Source organism: Pteropus alecto, unplaced genomic scaffold (genome assembly GCF_000325575.1).
Source record: "Pteropus alecto unplaced genomic scaffold, ASM32557v1 scaffold413, whole genome shotgun sequence".
NCBI lineage: Eukaryota > Metazoa > Chordata > Mammalia > Chiroptera > Pteropodidae > Pteropus > Pteropus alecto.
Genome location: NW_006434120.1, coordinates 2,031,243 through 2,046,286, shown reverse-complemented (window position 1 = coordinate 2,046,286; position 15,044 = coordinate 2,031,243). Strand labels below are relative to the sequence as shown.

The 15,044-nt window shown below is 38.0% G+C and overlaps 1 protein-coding gene across 1 annotated transcript in view; it reads left to right on the top strand.

The window, feature by feature from the left end:
* The window catches only part of FAM124A (family with sequence similarity 124 member A), a 64,266-nt gene that overhangs the window by 47,376 nt on the left and 1,846 nt on the right, over positions 1–15,044 (top strand). The gene's annotated exons all lie outside the window — the stretch shown is intronic.

Sequence of the window (15,044 nt, the reverse complement as noted above, 5' to 3'; positions counted from 1 at the left end):
AGCCCTTTTAAAAATAAGTGTTAATTGTTAACATTTGTTAGATTAGTTAGGCAAGTAATAAGATTTAAGAGTCAAACTTAAATCAGTAAGTTTAATAAAAAAATTGGTCTAGAAATTGGTACTTTAATTAAATATTAGTTTTTCAAAAGTAGCTTTTAGATATTTTTCTGTGCACAAAAGCAGATCAGAAAACCTACATTGATACTCTAAAATTTTAACTGAGTAACTAATGGAAGGTTAGCTTAATTCCAGCTAGAACTAGTGCAAGTACAGCCAGGTCTGGTGCCTAAGACAGAAGGCCCAAGGACCCAGCTACTGAACTGGATGAGTTCAGGACCAGTGGAACAATTTGGGGGGCTCACTCTCAGTGGTGTTCGAGAGAAGTCCTTTTTACTCAGGGCTCTCCCAGATCCCATGGACATGAGGATCTGGCCCATCCCTCAATGGTCTTCTGCAACTCCTGCGTGAGCCCAACCCAAAGTAGTGACCCCAGACTCATATTCATCCTCTAGCCCCGATACCACAACAGGTTAAAGTGATAATTTTTCAGGCAAATGGCCAACTGAATACATGTCAGGTTGTTGCCAAATCTGAAAATGCAAGCCTGAAATGACTCACCCATTACAACATATGAAGATACATTGCATTCTATCTTATCTTCAGTGAAAATGCTTACTTAATTGACATATTCATCAGGCACCTATCAAGTCGTCCTGTCTTTATGTCCTCCTGTTTCTGCATCTGTGTCTTGAATAGTAAGCACTACAAGGACAAGATTTTTTTAAATGTAATATTTTTACTTTCTTGTCAATTACCCAAGAAAGCCCACACACAATTCTGGCCAGGAGAGCACCTAAGGACATAATAAGTAGCAGTAGTGAGGTCTTGACACATTCTTGGCATGCTGACTAACCCACAAACTTTGAGGTGCTGTCCTAAATTCTGTTTGCTAAGTAGAGGCATTGTTAGAACAAGACTACACTCAACAGTCAGCATTTTCCCCAGTGAGGCTGATTTATGAAGATTAGATCCATCTTTGCTCTTTAGAATCTAGTGGCAGTGACGTGCATGTAGATTTTATTCAGCCTGGGTTTTTGTTCTGTAAGGCAGTTAGTTGATCTCTTCTGATGTAAGCAGCCTCGTTTCTGGCACAAGCATTACAAATATATCCAATAATTTTCTGTTTTAAGTGAGTTAGCAGATAATACTGCAAGAGGAAACTTATGTAAGCCATAGAAATGATTGGAACTAATGAGAATTCAAAGCTAAAAAACAAGTTTTGTTATTAAAACAGATTTGCAGATAAGAACAAAGTGAAAATTTATTGAGAGAGGAACATGGGACTGGAAATTCATTCTTCAGAATTTCCATTATCCATGTCATTTTCCAGATGAAGGTTAATTGAGAGGGCAAGTTCAGTGTACTTTAGCCAGAATAATTGTATAAAATGGGGAAAAGTGAATGCTAATCTGATTAACACAGTGAGGGGAAGACAGAGAAAAGAATATTCCTGTGTGCTAGCTCTGCCTCTCCCACTAGCTTCCTCAGTGCGGATTATGCAAGGCACTCTTTTGAGTCTCGGTTTTCAGTTTCTCAGAATCACAGATATTTGGAATTGGAAGGTTGCAAGAGTTTACTTCACAGAGAGTAGGAAAGAGGGTTTTTAAATTTTGAAGAGTACGTGGTTATGAAATAATATACTATCTAGTCATTTAAAGTATCATTTTCAGTAGCAATAAAAATAGGTACTCAGGAGAAATGAAGCCTAGGCATAAGGGCAAATCAGGACGTTGGCCTAAAACAGCTGTCCCTGTCTTGACTGCCCATCAGTATCACCTGGGAAGCTTTTCCGCTGATGCCTGGGACCCATCCCAGAGATTGTTTCAATTGCTCTGGATTGGGCTATTTTTCAAAGCTTCCCAGGTGTTTCTTATGTGCAGCCAGGATTGCAAACTATTGGCCTACATACTATACTAATTATCTCATTTCTGCTCTCAGCATGATTTCATGACAGCCTCAGTCTTGAGGACTGTGTCAATGTCTGTTCTGGCAAATACATGTATTCACTGATCCTGATGACAGTATGGGGGCTGAAGTTGAGGACAGCAGGAAGGAATGTGATGACTGGCAGTAGTCTGGCAGTTATGTAACTTTGGCCAAATCCACTGGAAGGCTTTGAAGATGTTTCGTAGACCTGACTCATGTTAGGTATGGTTCCTTTTCTGACATAGGCAACTAGCTCAGCCTTGCAATAGCGCTGCCTTTGAGTTTTGATAATCCACTTTAATTTATTTATGTCAGACAATGGTGATGGTGCCCACTTATCCCTGAATTAGTGGTTGGAGTACACCTGAAAAACAAGGTGATAAGTAACTCACACTTGAAATTGAGAGGTGCTCTAACAATTTTCCTCTTTGAAGCATGCTGGGTAGCCCAGTTCAGCAGAATCAGAACTCCGCCCTCCCGCACTTCCATATAAGAGGACTGGGGGCAGGGACATCAGGTCGATAGATTATCTTTGGGAAAACACATCCCTTCGGCTCCCTACAAGGTCGAGGGTCCCCAGACCATACACCTTTCCTGCTCTCATGAACTAGAGAACTAGTGATTGTCTTGTCTTTATCATTCTGAGCTGCTAAAACCAAGACGATGCATCAGGCCCGGTGTTGCCAGGGCCCTGAGGAAGGGGCCAGAGGGAGATGGCAAAGCTGAAAGGGAGGTGGGGCAGAGTTGCATGCACAGTGCTTATACCTAGGTTAGGGGGTGGTAAAATTGGAAAATTGGTTTAAAAGTCTGCATAAAAAGCAATTGACAGGAGTCAAAAGACTGTAGACCATATCTGGCCTGCTGCCTATTTTTATATATAAAGTTTTCTTGGATCACACACACAGAGTAGTTGAACTCCTAGATCAGCCACCTCTTCCTTATCTTATCAGAAGACTGAAGCTTATTCTCTAGAAAGGTGGGTGACCTAGACGTGAGGATGTGAAGCACAGTCAAGGGTGGGAGTGCTACACTGAACCTAGGAAGGAGTGCAATTCTGTATCCTCAGCAGTATTCCCACCAGCCCAACACTCTCCACGACTGGCTTCAAAAACATGGGCTGCCTTGTTTCTAACACCTGCCCAGGACTGATGGACTGAGGGATACTGGGGGGAACTGAGGCTAGTGACTATCACACCAGACAGTGCAGATATAGAACACTTCTGTCACTGCAGGAAGTTCTATTTAACAGTGCTGCTCTAAGAAATGAGACTCAGGTAAGAGCAGAACCTTTTTTTCCCCATTATAAGCTTTGTAAAACTACTTTGTTTTTAAAACTGTCTACTTATCAGTTTATAAAAATAAAAAGTTATTTAAAAAATGATAGGGAGGCATTCTCATAGAATTTTGACACCTGAATTTATGTAAGGGCATTAAGTTTCCATAATACAAAAGGTTAGCAGTAGTTCTCAAGTGGGGACATTTTTTTCACCCCTCCCATGCCTGGGAACATCTGGAGACATTTTTGGTTGTCATGATATGGGGGGAACGGAGGGGTGCTACTGGCATCTAGTGGGCAGAGGGCAGGGATGCTGCTAAACATCCTACAATGCACAGCAGAGAACTACCCAGCCCAAAATGTCAATTGTGCCAAGGTACAATTAAATTAAATCTCTAAGATTCCAATCAGGCTCCTAAATTGTGTGTGTGTGTGTGTGTGTGTGTGTGTGTGTGTGTGTGTGTGTGTGTGTGTTTAAATGAATAATCTTGTGACCTGCAATATGGTAATCAGCTAAAGTTCAGTGCCACAGGCTAGCATTATACCCTCTGGGCACTAGAAAACTGAAAGGAAGAATGGAATGAATTATCTGGATAATTCAAACCCAAAATATCCTTTCTCTTGACTATTGCTCAAATAAAGGAAAATGAGATTTTTTTTAATTATTACTTTTTTATTGAGATGTAATTGACATATCATTGTATAAATCACAGGTTGGCAACATGTTGGTTTGATAACGTGTTGCATATATTGCAGTATGACAACTATAATAGCATTAGCAAACACCTTTATCATGTCACAAAATTATCATTTCTTTTTTGTGTTGAGAACAGTTAATACCTTCTCTCTTAGCAACTTGGAAATTTCTAATAAGCATCATTGATTATAATCACTTCGTTGTGCATCTAAGCTCCAAAACTTATTTATCTACTAGTCACAAGTTTGTACCCTTACTGTTATTGCATTGCTATTTCCTTCTTCAGATCTTTTAATAATTGTTTACTATTTTCAGGTGTCTCAATATTGGGTTCATGTATGTTTACAATTATTATATTCTCCTGATGAATGGACCTCTTTATTATTATATAATTTTCTTTATTTCTCATTACAGTTTTGACTTAACATCTATTTTATCTGACATAACTACCCCTGCTCTCTTTGCTTTTCATTTGCTTTAAATATCTTTTTTCATCCATTCACATTCAGCCTGTGAGTATCCTTAATGCTTCAGTTAGTCTCTTGTAGGCAACATATAGATGGATCATGTTTTATCCGTTCAATCAGTCTGTGTCTTTTAATTGGAAAATTTAGCCCATTTACATTTAAAGTAATTGTTGATAGCTGAGGACTTAACTATCTCCACCTTGCTAATTGTTTTCTGATTTTTTTAGTTCTTTAGTTTCTTTTTTCTTTTCTTGATGTTTTTCTTTGTAGTTGATAATTTTTGTAGTGGTTTGCTTTGATTTTTTTTCTCTTTATCATTTGTGAAGCTATTAAAGGTTTTTACTCTGTGGTTACCTAGAGGCTTTCATAATACATCTTATCACCATCTATTTTAAGCTAAAAACAATTTAATTTCAGCTGCATACGAAAGTTCTACCCATTTATCTGCCTGCCCCCACAATTTATGTTGATATCCCAAATTATCTTTTTATATTGTGTCATTAACATAATATTACAGCTACTTATTTCCCACACTTGTCTCTTGACCTATATGCTAAATTTCAAAATGATTTACACACCACAATTGCAGTATTCGGGTATTTTGAATTTGACTATTTATTCACCTTTACCAGTGAATTTTAAACTTTAATAGGTTTTAATGTTACTAATTAACATCTTTTGTTTCAACTTGAAGAACTTCGTTCAAGCATTTCTTGTAGGGCAGGCCTAGTGGTGATAAATTCCATCAGTTTCTGTCTGGATATCTCTCTTTTATTTCTGAATGGCAGCTTTGCTGGGTAGAATATTCTTGGATTAGTTGGGTTTTTTTTTTCCTTTGAATATATCTTCCCTTTTCTCCTGGACTGCAAGGTTTCTGCTGAGAAATCTGCGGAAAGCCGTATCAGGATTTCCTTATATATGTGATGACTCTTTTCTCTCTTGCTGCTCTCAAGATCCTCTCTTTATCTTTGATTTTTGAGATATTGATTATGATGTATCTCAGTTAAGATTTCTTTGGGTTGAAGCTGTTTGGGGATTTTTGAGCTTCCTTTCCTGGATGGTCATATCTCTCCCCAGATTTGGGAAGTTTTCAACTATTATTTCTTTAAATTAGATTTATGTTTCTTTCTCCTTCTTTTCTCTTCCTGAGACTCCCTAAATGAAGATATTGTTTCTTTTAAACATATCTTACAGTAGGCTTACCTCTTTTTCATTCTAATTTCGAAAGTGGAATTCTTGCTTAAGTCATTGCTAATTATTTGTCAGCTATTTCTAATCTCTTTGTTGTATTATAGGAAGGAATATTTCTCTTTTGAAAAGCCTTAAATCAGTGATAATCAACTTCCTGTGGTCTTTTGTTAATATAAACATCAATGCAGTCTACTCCTGTGTTTTACAGCCAATGGGTATTTCATAAATCATACTGAAAAATAAATATTCCGAGAAAAAATGCAGAACTTATACAAGATGGTATCAATCTCACTGGTAAAGGTAAATATATAGTAAATTTTAGAATAACCTAATGTTGTAAAGGATCTGAGTTAATCACTTATAAAGTTGGTATGGAGGTTAAAAGATAAAAGTAGTAAAAAAGAATTATAGCTACCATAATTTGTTAATAAATACACAAGATAAAAAGATGTAAATTTTGACATCGAAAACAAAAAACACGAGGAAGTGTAAAAATGTAGATTGTTAAAAATATAAGTTGTTTTTTGTAAGCCTCATCATCCCCCAAAGCAAAAATCTATAGCATATACACAAAAGAGAAAGAAAGGAATCTGAGAATACCATTGTCAACCAAAGGTTATCTTCATCAATTGAATGCCAACAAGAATCCCTAGTTTGGGGTATGGTAAAGGAGGAGAGCTAAATTGTGAAACAGCATGCCTTTAGAGCTCAATAGTGATATAGGTCAGTTATGATACGGCACAGCTGTGGAACAGCATGGCTGTTAGGCAGCCAGGCGAGGCAGCCCAGGTGTTACTGCTCCACTCTGCTCCAGTGTTACAGCTCCTGCCAGGGAAATGCAGCCTTCAATGGAAACGGAAGGCATGCTCCACCAAGACAGAGGTGAAGCTGGCTTACATAGATAGGAGTGCCTGTCTCCATTCCTTGATTGGCCTGTTTAAATGAGGACTCTAAATCCTCACAAAAAAGCACTAAAATAAGTGTCCTCATTGGTCAGAATGGAGCCACTGATTGGTCCATGAAGATGCAAATGAGGATATAGCTGCACCGCCTTGACTGGCCGGGTCAGGTCTTCAGTCTACTGACTGATTTACAAGCCTAGGAGTTCCTTTATAAGGGTTGACTCAGACGTCAGAAGGCAGGCAACTCAGTGCATTTTTTTCCTGAAGTGCAGAGAGCAATGACTGCTAGACTCCGTTTATAAATTTGAGCCCAATTAGCCACCACGAGTCCTTCTTAACAGGCACATTCATTCTTGGCGTCAACACCACTATAGGATATTGTCAAGTCACAGGAAGAAAGCAAGAGAAGAAGGAACAAAGGAATTATTTTTTAAAAAAGCCAGAAAACAGTTAACAAAATGGCAGTACATAGTTACCTATCAATAAGTACTCTAAATGTAAATGGAATAAGTTTTCCAATCCAAAGATATAGAGTGGCTAAATGGATTTAAAAAAAAAAAAAAAGGATGCACATATATGCTGCCTACAAGATACTTTGAATGTAAGGACACACACAGACTGAAAGTGAAGAGATGGAAAAATAAATGTCATGCAAATACAAACTAAAAGAAAGCTGGAGTATCTGTACTTAGACAAATTGACTAAGAAAAAGACTAATAAGAGACAAAAAAAAAAAGGTCATTTTTTAATGGCAAAGGAGTCAATACAACAGAGAATATAATATTTAAAAATAGTTATACACCCACATAAGAGCATCTAAATTTATAAAACAAATATCAACAGACCTAAAGAGAGAACTATACAACAATACACTATTAAATGAGGAGTTTAATACTCCACTTTTACCAATGGAGAGATCATCCAAATAGAAAATCAATAAGGAACTATTGGCTTTAAGTGACAAGTTAGACCTGAGGACTTAACAGATATATACAAAATATTTCATCTAAATACAACAGAATACACATTCATCTCAAGTGCACGTGGAATATTCTCCAGGATTAATCATACATTAGGCCATAAAACAGGTTTTAATAAATTTAAGATTGAAATTATATGAAGCATCTTTTCCAACCAAAATGGTATAAAACCAGAAATTGATTCCAAGAAAAAAACTGAAAAATTCACAAGTATGTGGAGGTTAAACAACACACTACTGAAAAAACAATGGGTCAAAGAAGGAATCAAAAGAGAAATTTAAAAAAAAAAAATACCTTGAGACATGAAAATGGAAATACAACATAACAAAACTTGTAGGATACAGCAAAAGCAGTTCTAAGAGGTAAGTTTATGCCTACCTCAAGAAACAAGAAAGATCTCAAGTAAACAATCTAACCCTTAACTTTACACCTCAACATACTAGAAAAAGAAGAAGAAATTAAGCCAAAATTTAGTAGAAAGAAATAACAAAGATCCAAGCAGAAATAAATGAAATAGAGACAAAAGAGACAAAAAGATCAATGAACATATTCTTTGAAACATACACAAAATTGACAAACGTTTAGGTAGACTCACCAAGAAAAATAGAAGACTCGGATAAACAAAACCAGAAATGAAAAAGAAGACATTAAAATGTTTACCACAGAAATGCAATGGATCATAAGAGACAGCAGTGAACAATCATACACCAACAAATTGGACAATCTAGAGGAAATGGATAAATTCCTAGAAACATACAACTCTGCCAAGATTGAATCATGAAAAAATAGAAAATCTGAACAGACCAATTGTTAGTAAAGAGATTGAATAAGTAATCAAAAACCTCCCAGCAAACAGAAGTCCAGGACAAATGACTTCAGTGCTGAATTCTACCAAACATTTAAGGAAAAATTAATGGCAATCCTTCTTAAACTCTACCAAAAAAATAGAAGAGGAGGGAACACTTCCAAACTTATTTTACCAGGCCAACACTACCCTGGTACCAAACACAGACAAGGAAACCACAAGAAAGGAAAACGACAGGTCAATATCCCTGATGAACATAGATGCAAAAATCCTCAACAAAAAAATAGCAATATGAATTCAGCAGTACATGAAAAGGATTATACACCATGATCAAGTAGGATTTATTCCAGGGATACAAGGATAGTTCTTTATTCACAAATCAATCAATGTTATACACCACATTATCAAAATAAACAATGAAAATCATATAGTCATCTGAATAGGTACAGGAAAAGCATTTGACAAGATTCAACATTTATTTATGATAAAAAAATAAACTCTCACATCCTGGATATAGAGGAAATGTACACTAACATAATAAAGCCCATATATGACAAGCCCACAGCTAACATAATATTTAATGGTGACAAGCTGAAATCTCTTTTTTTTTTAAGATCAGAAAAACACAAGGATTTGGTCTCTAACTACTTTCACTCAACATAGTATTACAAGCCCTAGCCAGAGCCATTAGGCAAAGAAAAGAAAAAGAAAAAGAAAAAGAAAAAGAAAAGAAAAGAGAGGAGAGGAGAAGAGAAGAGAAAGGCATCTAATTTAAAAGAAGTAAAACATCAGTATTTTCAGATAACATAATTATATAATGAAAACCCTAAAGTCTCCACCAAAAAAAAGTTACAATAAATAAAAATAAATTCAGTAAAGTTGAAGGATGCAATATCAATATATAAAAATCTGTTGTGTGCCTATACACTAAACGAACTATCAGAGAAATTAAGAAAACAATCTCATTTATAACTACATCAAAAGAATAAAAAATACCCAGGATTAAATTTAACCAATGAGGTGAAAGACCAGTATACTATAAACTATGAGAAAAAAATTAAAGAAGATATAAATGACTGGAAAGGTATTCAATGCTCATGGACTGAAAGAATTAATGTTGTTAAAATGTCCATACTACCCAAAGCAATCTACAGATTCAATGCAATCTCTACCAAAATTTCAATGGTATTTTTCACAGAAATAGAACAAATAATTCTAAAATTTGTATGGGATCATAAAAGACCTTGAATAGCCAAAGACTCTTGAGAAAGAAGAACAAAGCCGGAAGCATCATTTCTCCTGATTTCAAACTATATTACAAGGCTATAGTAATCAAAACAGTACGATATTGGCATAAAAACAGACACAGATCAATAGAACAGAATAGAGAGCCCAGAAATAAACTCAAGCTTATATGGTCAATTAATTTACAACAAAGGAGCCAAGACTGTACAATGGAGAATAGACAGTCTCTTCAATAACCATTTGAGGAAAACTGGACAGCCATATGCAAAAGAATGAAATTGGACCACTATCTTACACCATACACAAAAATTAACTCAAAATGGATTAAAGACTTAAAAGTAAGACCTGAAACCATAAAACTCCTACAAGAAAACACAATGGCAATTTCCTTGAGATTAGTCTTGGTCATTTTTTGGATTTGACACCAAAAGTATAAGCAACAAAAGAAAAAGAAAACAAGTGTGGCTACATAAAATTTGAAAACTTCTACACAGCAAAGAAAACCATCAGCAATAAAAGATTCACCTACCAAATGGGAGAAAATATTTGCAAATCATATATCTGAAAAGAGGTTAATATCCAAAACATATAAAGAATTTATATAACTTAAAAGCAAAAAAAAAAAAAAAAAAATCTAATTAAAAAATAGGCAGAGAATCTGAATAGACATTTTCCCACAGACATTCAGATGACCAAGAGGTACATGAAATCATGCTCCACATCACTAATCATTAGGGAAAAGAAGATCTATACAATAATGCGATACCACCTCACAACTATTAGAATGGCTATTATCAAACAGCCAAAGATATGGAGAAAGCTACCCCTCACGCACTGTTGGTGGGAATTAAATTTGTGCAACCACTATGGAAAACAATGTGGAGGTTTCTCAAAAATTTAAAATAGGACTACCATATAATCTAACAATTCCACTTCTGGGTGTTTATATAAAGAAAATGACAACACTAACTCAAAAGACATTTGTACCCTTCATATTTATTACGGCATTATTTACAATAGCCAAGACATGGAAGCAATCCAAGTGTCCATCATTGGATGACTGGATAAGGAAAATGTGGTGTGTATATATACAATGTTATTTTATTCAGCCATAAAAAAAAAAAGAGGGCAATCTTGCCATTTGCAACAACATGGATGGACCCTGAGTGCATTTTGCTAAGTGAAATAAGTCAAATACCATATGATTTCACTTATATGTGGAATAAAAAAATCTTATTCATACATATAGAAAGACATATTTGTGGTTTCTGGGAGGTGGAAGAGGTGAAGGTAGCCAAAACGTACAAACTTCTCATTATAAAATAAGAACTGGGGATGTAATGTACAGCATTGGTGACTATAGTTAATAACATGTTGTATATTAAAAGTTGCTAAGAAAGATTGAAAGTCCTCATTATAAGAAAAAAACTTAACTATATAAGGTAAGAGGTTAACTACACTTATTGAGGTGTCATTTCACAATATATACAAATATCAAATCATTATGTTGTACATCTGAAACTAATAAAATGTTATATATCTATTATATTATAATTGAACATTTTTAATTAAAATTTTTAGAAATATTTTTAAAAACAGGCTTTGCCTGTGGGTAGTCTTCTTTGTAGATATATGAAAACTACCCAGAGGACAGTGAAAGGACAAGCCAAATGTGCTGTTCTTCTGTAGAACAAAAATCTGATTTCTCATGTGAACCCACTGCCCGATTTCCTTGAGACTGTTCCTAATTTTTATTAGTCCCTGAATTAAAAGATCCATTGCTAGTTCTTTACACAACAGACAACGCCACAGTAGTCAAGGACAGAACAAGAGGGAATGAATGACCTTTCTCAGAAAGAGGAGGAGTGAAGGTGAGAAAGAACTCCCTGACTGTGAATGACCTGTGAGACACCATGAATGACCCATGCTACCCTGCCAAGGGTACTAGGTCAAGGCAGAGTCACCTTCACTAGGGGTTCTATCCATATGCCAGAAAATGAGAGCCTGTTGATACCCATATCCTTGAAAAAGATGCTTTGGCTCACACCTCTTTACTTCATCAGCGGCAAACTGCCTCTGCTTGAGTTGCATGAGAAATTCATGAGTCTATTACTGCATTTCAGGTTTTGTTGGTGATTTCAGGGACATAACCAGATTTCCTTGGCTGGTTGCCTTAACCAGATTCATTTATGTAATGCTAACTGTTCCTTAGAGAAAGTTCCATAAATAGCAAAGAAGGAAACTACTGGATTCCAGTGAGTCAGCTAGCCTGCACTGCTTCAAAGAGAAAGGAAGCCGCTCCAAGGTACATCGCTGCTGTCACTTGGAGAAGCTCTGGAGGGCAGCCCCTGAGAGCTGAAAGCCAGAGAAGCAGGGAGGCTTCCAGGGGAGGCAGGCACAGGGTGTCATTTCACTCTAGAAAGGTTCACTGAGGAAGAGTTTCCTGAATCGCCTACTCCAATTTATTCTCAGCATTTAGTGTTCCTGGTCAAGTCAGCAAGCAGATGAGAGGCTGGAAAAAGCCACGGTCAGAGTTAGGGCACAGAAAGAAGCTCCGTCTCTTGAATGTGCAATTTGTCTTTAGGATAGACAAGACTATTCTCCCTCAGGGCAGAAGTGGAGAATACCACCAGATCTGCTACAGGTGCATCCTGCATCACATTAGCCCTTGGCCCAGATAGGGAGCTGGGAGTGTGGAGTCTCTGCAACCACCCTCCTCCAACTCCCCACCCCAAGATTTTGCCATTATCACCAGCCAGCACTGTGCCAGCTGGAATCCCACCCACCTAGCAGGTCCCCCCATGGTACATAGGCAACCTTCCAGTGAAAAACACTGGTGTTCCTTCTCTTCAAAGCAACAGAATTTAGGGTCTATTTGAACTCCTGATGCGGTAAAAATAAGACAGAGCACAGGCAATGAAAATCTGCAAAACCACCAAGTATTCCTCCTCCACCAGTTGTTTCTGATTTGGGGGCACATTTAACACTGCTGTGTCTCTGCCAGTGGAAAGACTCAGATGTCCCCTAGCAGTTCATTGCATGAGAACTTTGGCTGTTGGCTTTTTGCTTCTCATGAAGCAGTACTCACAGAGGCTTCCTTTTTAAGGCAGGTTAAGACTGCACACGTAGTCACCAAGAGCATGCTCCTCAGATAAATTCAGAAGATGGAAGTCGCAGTGTGGCACACACTTAACCAAGACAGAAAATGACATTGGGGCACCCAAGGATTTGGCCCTTGGGAAAAATAAGACATTTTAACTACTAAGTAGTGTCCTTCCTGGAAGCAGCCTCCAGGACTACCTTTTCTAACGAGCCTCATGACATATTTTCTCTCTTATTTAGCCAAACTCAAATGATTGGTTTGTCTCTCTAACAGCCACCCAACTGTGACACATCTCAGGCACAACAGGGCCTTCTGAGGCTGCTCCTTACCCCATCCTGAAGGTGTGACTCTTCATTTATACGGACACTCCTGTTATGTGCCAGGCACTGGGCAGGGCATGTGCTGAGAAGGCTCTCCCTTGTGGAGCACAGGGTCTTGCAGAGATCGTTAACCAGAGCAGGACAGGGCAGTAATACCAGAGTCAGAAGGGCTGGATTGGGAGTCTAGGGGACACTGGAGCACAGAGCAGCAAGCCCTGGTGAGAGGATCATGCCCCAGGAGAAACCAGCTCAGCTCACAACTTTTCTTGCCATATTCAGCTAAGTCTCCCATGCACATAAAATCTGGAGCTGCTTAAAAAATGTCATTGTCATGCCTTGTGGACTATGAACCTTAGAAGAACAATACCTTACCCAGTTACAACCTGTACTAAAAGCATTCGCATCATGGTCTTTAATTCAGATCATCAGAAATCTTAATTGCTGCTTCTTCTCCTTTAGCCTCTTAAGCCACCCCTAGCAGAACAACTTGGAAACCCCAATATGCTGTACGGAGCCTGAAGAGCAGGAACAGGATCAGCAGATCATGGGGACAAACACATATCTACATACCCCACACACAGAATATACAGACTGGGGATTAAGAGAGGATCAGGAAGGCTGGATAGAGAATCCACAGAAAATTCTGAATACCTGAATCAATGATCAAGAGGAAATACATGCAAGCAACTGAAAGTATGGCTTATTTGTCCCGAATCTTTAAAAGTGAAAGGCCACTATGGTATCTTCTAAATGTTCTTCCTCCCACTAGGCTAGCCCTTTCTCCCCCACAAGACCATGCCCCTCCCCATTAATCCTTCTTCTTCAATCCATTGCCCCAAATCTGGCCATGCCACCGTCTTGCTTTCAAGGCTTCAGGTTTTGAAGTGACAGTCCTTCTACTTGCATGTGACTCGGGGTTCATGGTAATGAGACTCCTCTCACTTCTCAGGACTCACCTCCTATTTATGCCTCCAGCCTCTGCTCAGGATGCTTCTGTGCCTGAATGCCCTTCCACACTGCACCTGCTGCCTGCCAGCTGGCAAACACCTCTTCCACTTCCAAGATTTCATCTAAGCATGACTTTCCAAGGCCATCTTTTTCTACCTTTTCCCCAGGCTGCCTCACACCTCTATAAACTCAATCATTCCTTCCTTTGTGCCCCAACATGTGCCATATATTGCTATTCACTTTATCATCATGGCTCACTTTGTTACACTTAAATTTTGTGTTCTTAATCGTTGGGAATTAAGACCACATCTTATTCAGAATTATCTGTGCCTGTGCCCGACCCTCTGGACCTTTATCACATCAAAGAGCACATAGAAAATGATAATGATAACATTTATGTGGGTGCAAGAGGCTGCTAATGAAAGAGATTAGTATCTCTGCACACCTTTAATAGCCCATTCAAAACTTAAACACGCTAGTTGAGAAGCTCTGCATAAAAGACCCGCAGTTAATATTGGTTGAAAGAATGAGTCAATCATTCTGTTTACAGGATTAAGAGATATCTGGAATTAGAAAAATAAAGATCTTAGAAATCAACGAAAGGAATGGTCATATAGAAAAAACATAACTAAGACTGAATATGACTCCAGCAGAAGGATAATAAGTATGTGGATTTCTTAAGCACTAGACTCCTTTCCAAACTGCTTTTCATGCACTTGGACTCTAATGAAGCCAAACTGCTTGCTGCCTCCTGCAAGTCCCTCGCTCACAGGTCAGGCCCTGTGTTGGCCTCTCTCTCCAACCAGGCCACCTATAAGAACAGCTGCCCCTCTCGAATGCTCACCCATAAGGCCACCTCCACCAAGACTCTTGTGCCCCCACTCGGTGGGCGTGGTCTGTCCCTCAGCCCTAGTATTGTACCTGTCATCATATTCTCTTGTCTGAGTTATTTCTTTTTGTCTTCTTTTGATGAAATATGTTTCATATGGTTAACGACTGAGTCCTTCTCATTGTCGTTTCCTCGCCTTTACCTGTAACAAGTATTCAATAAACGTACATTGAACTGAATTACCCAAGTGGCTGTGGGAAAACCAGGTTCCTGCTGCCTCAGGAGTGAGGGGTTT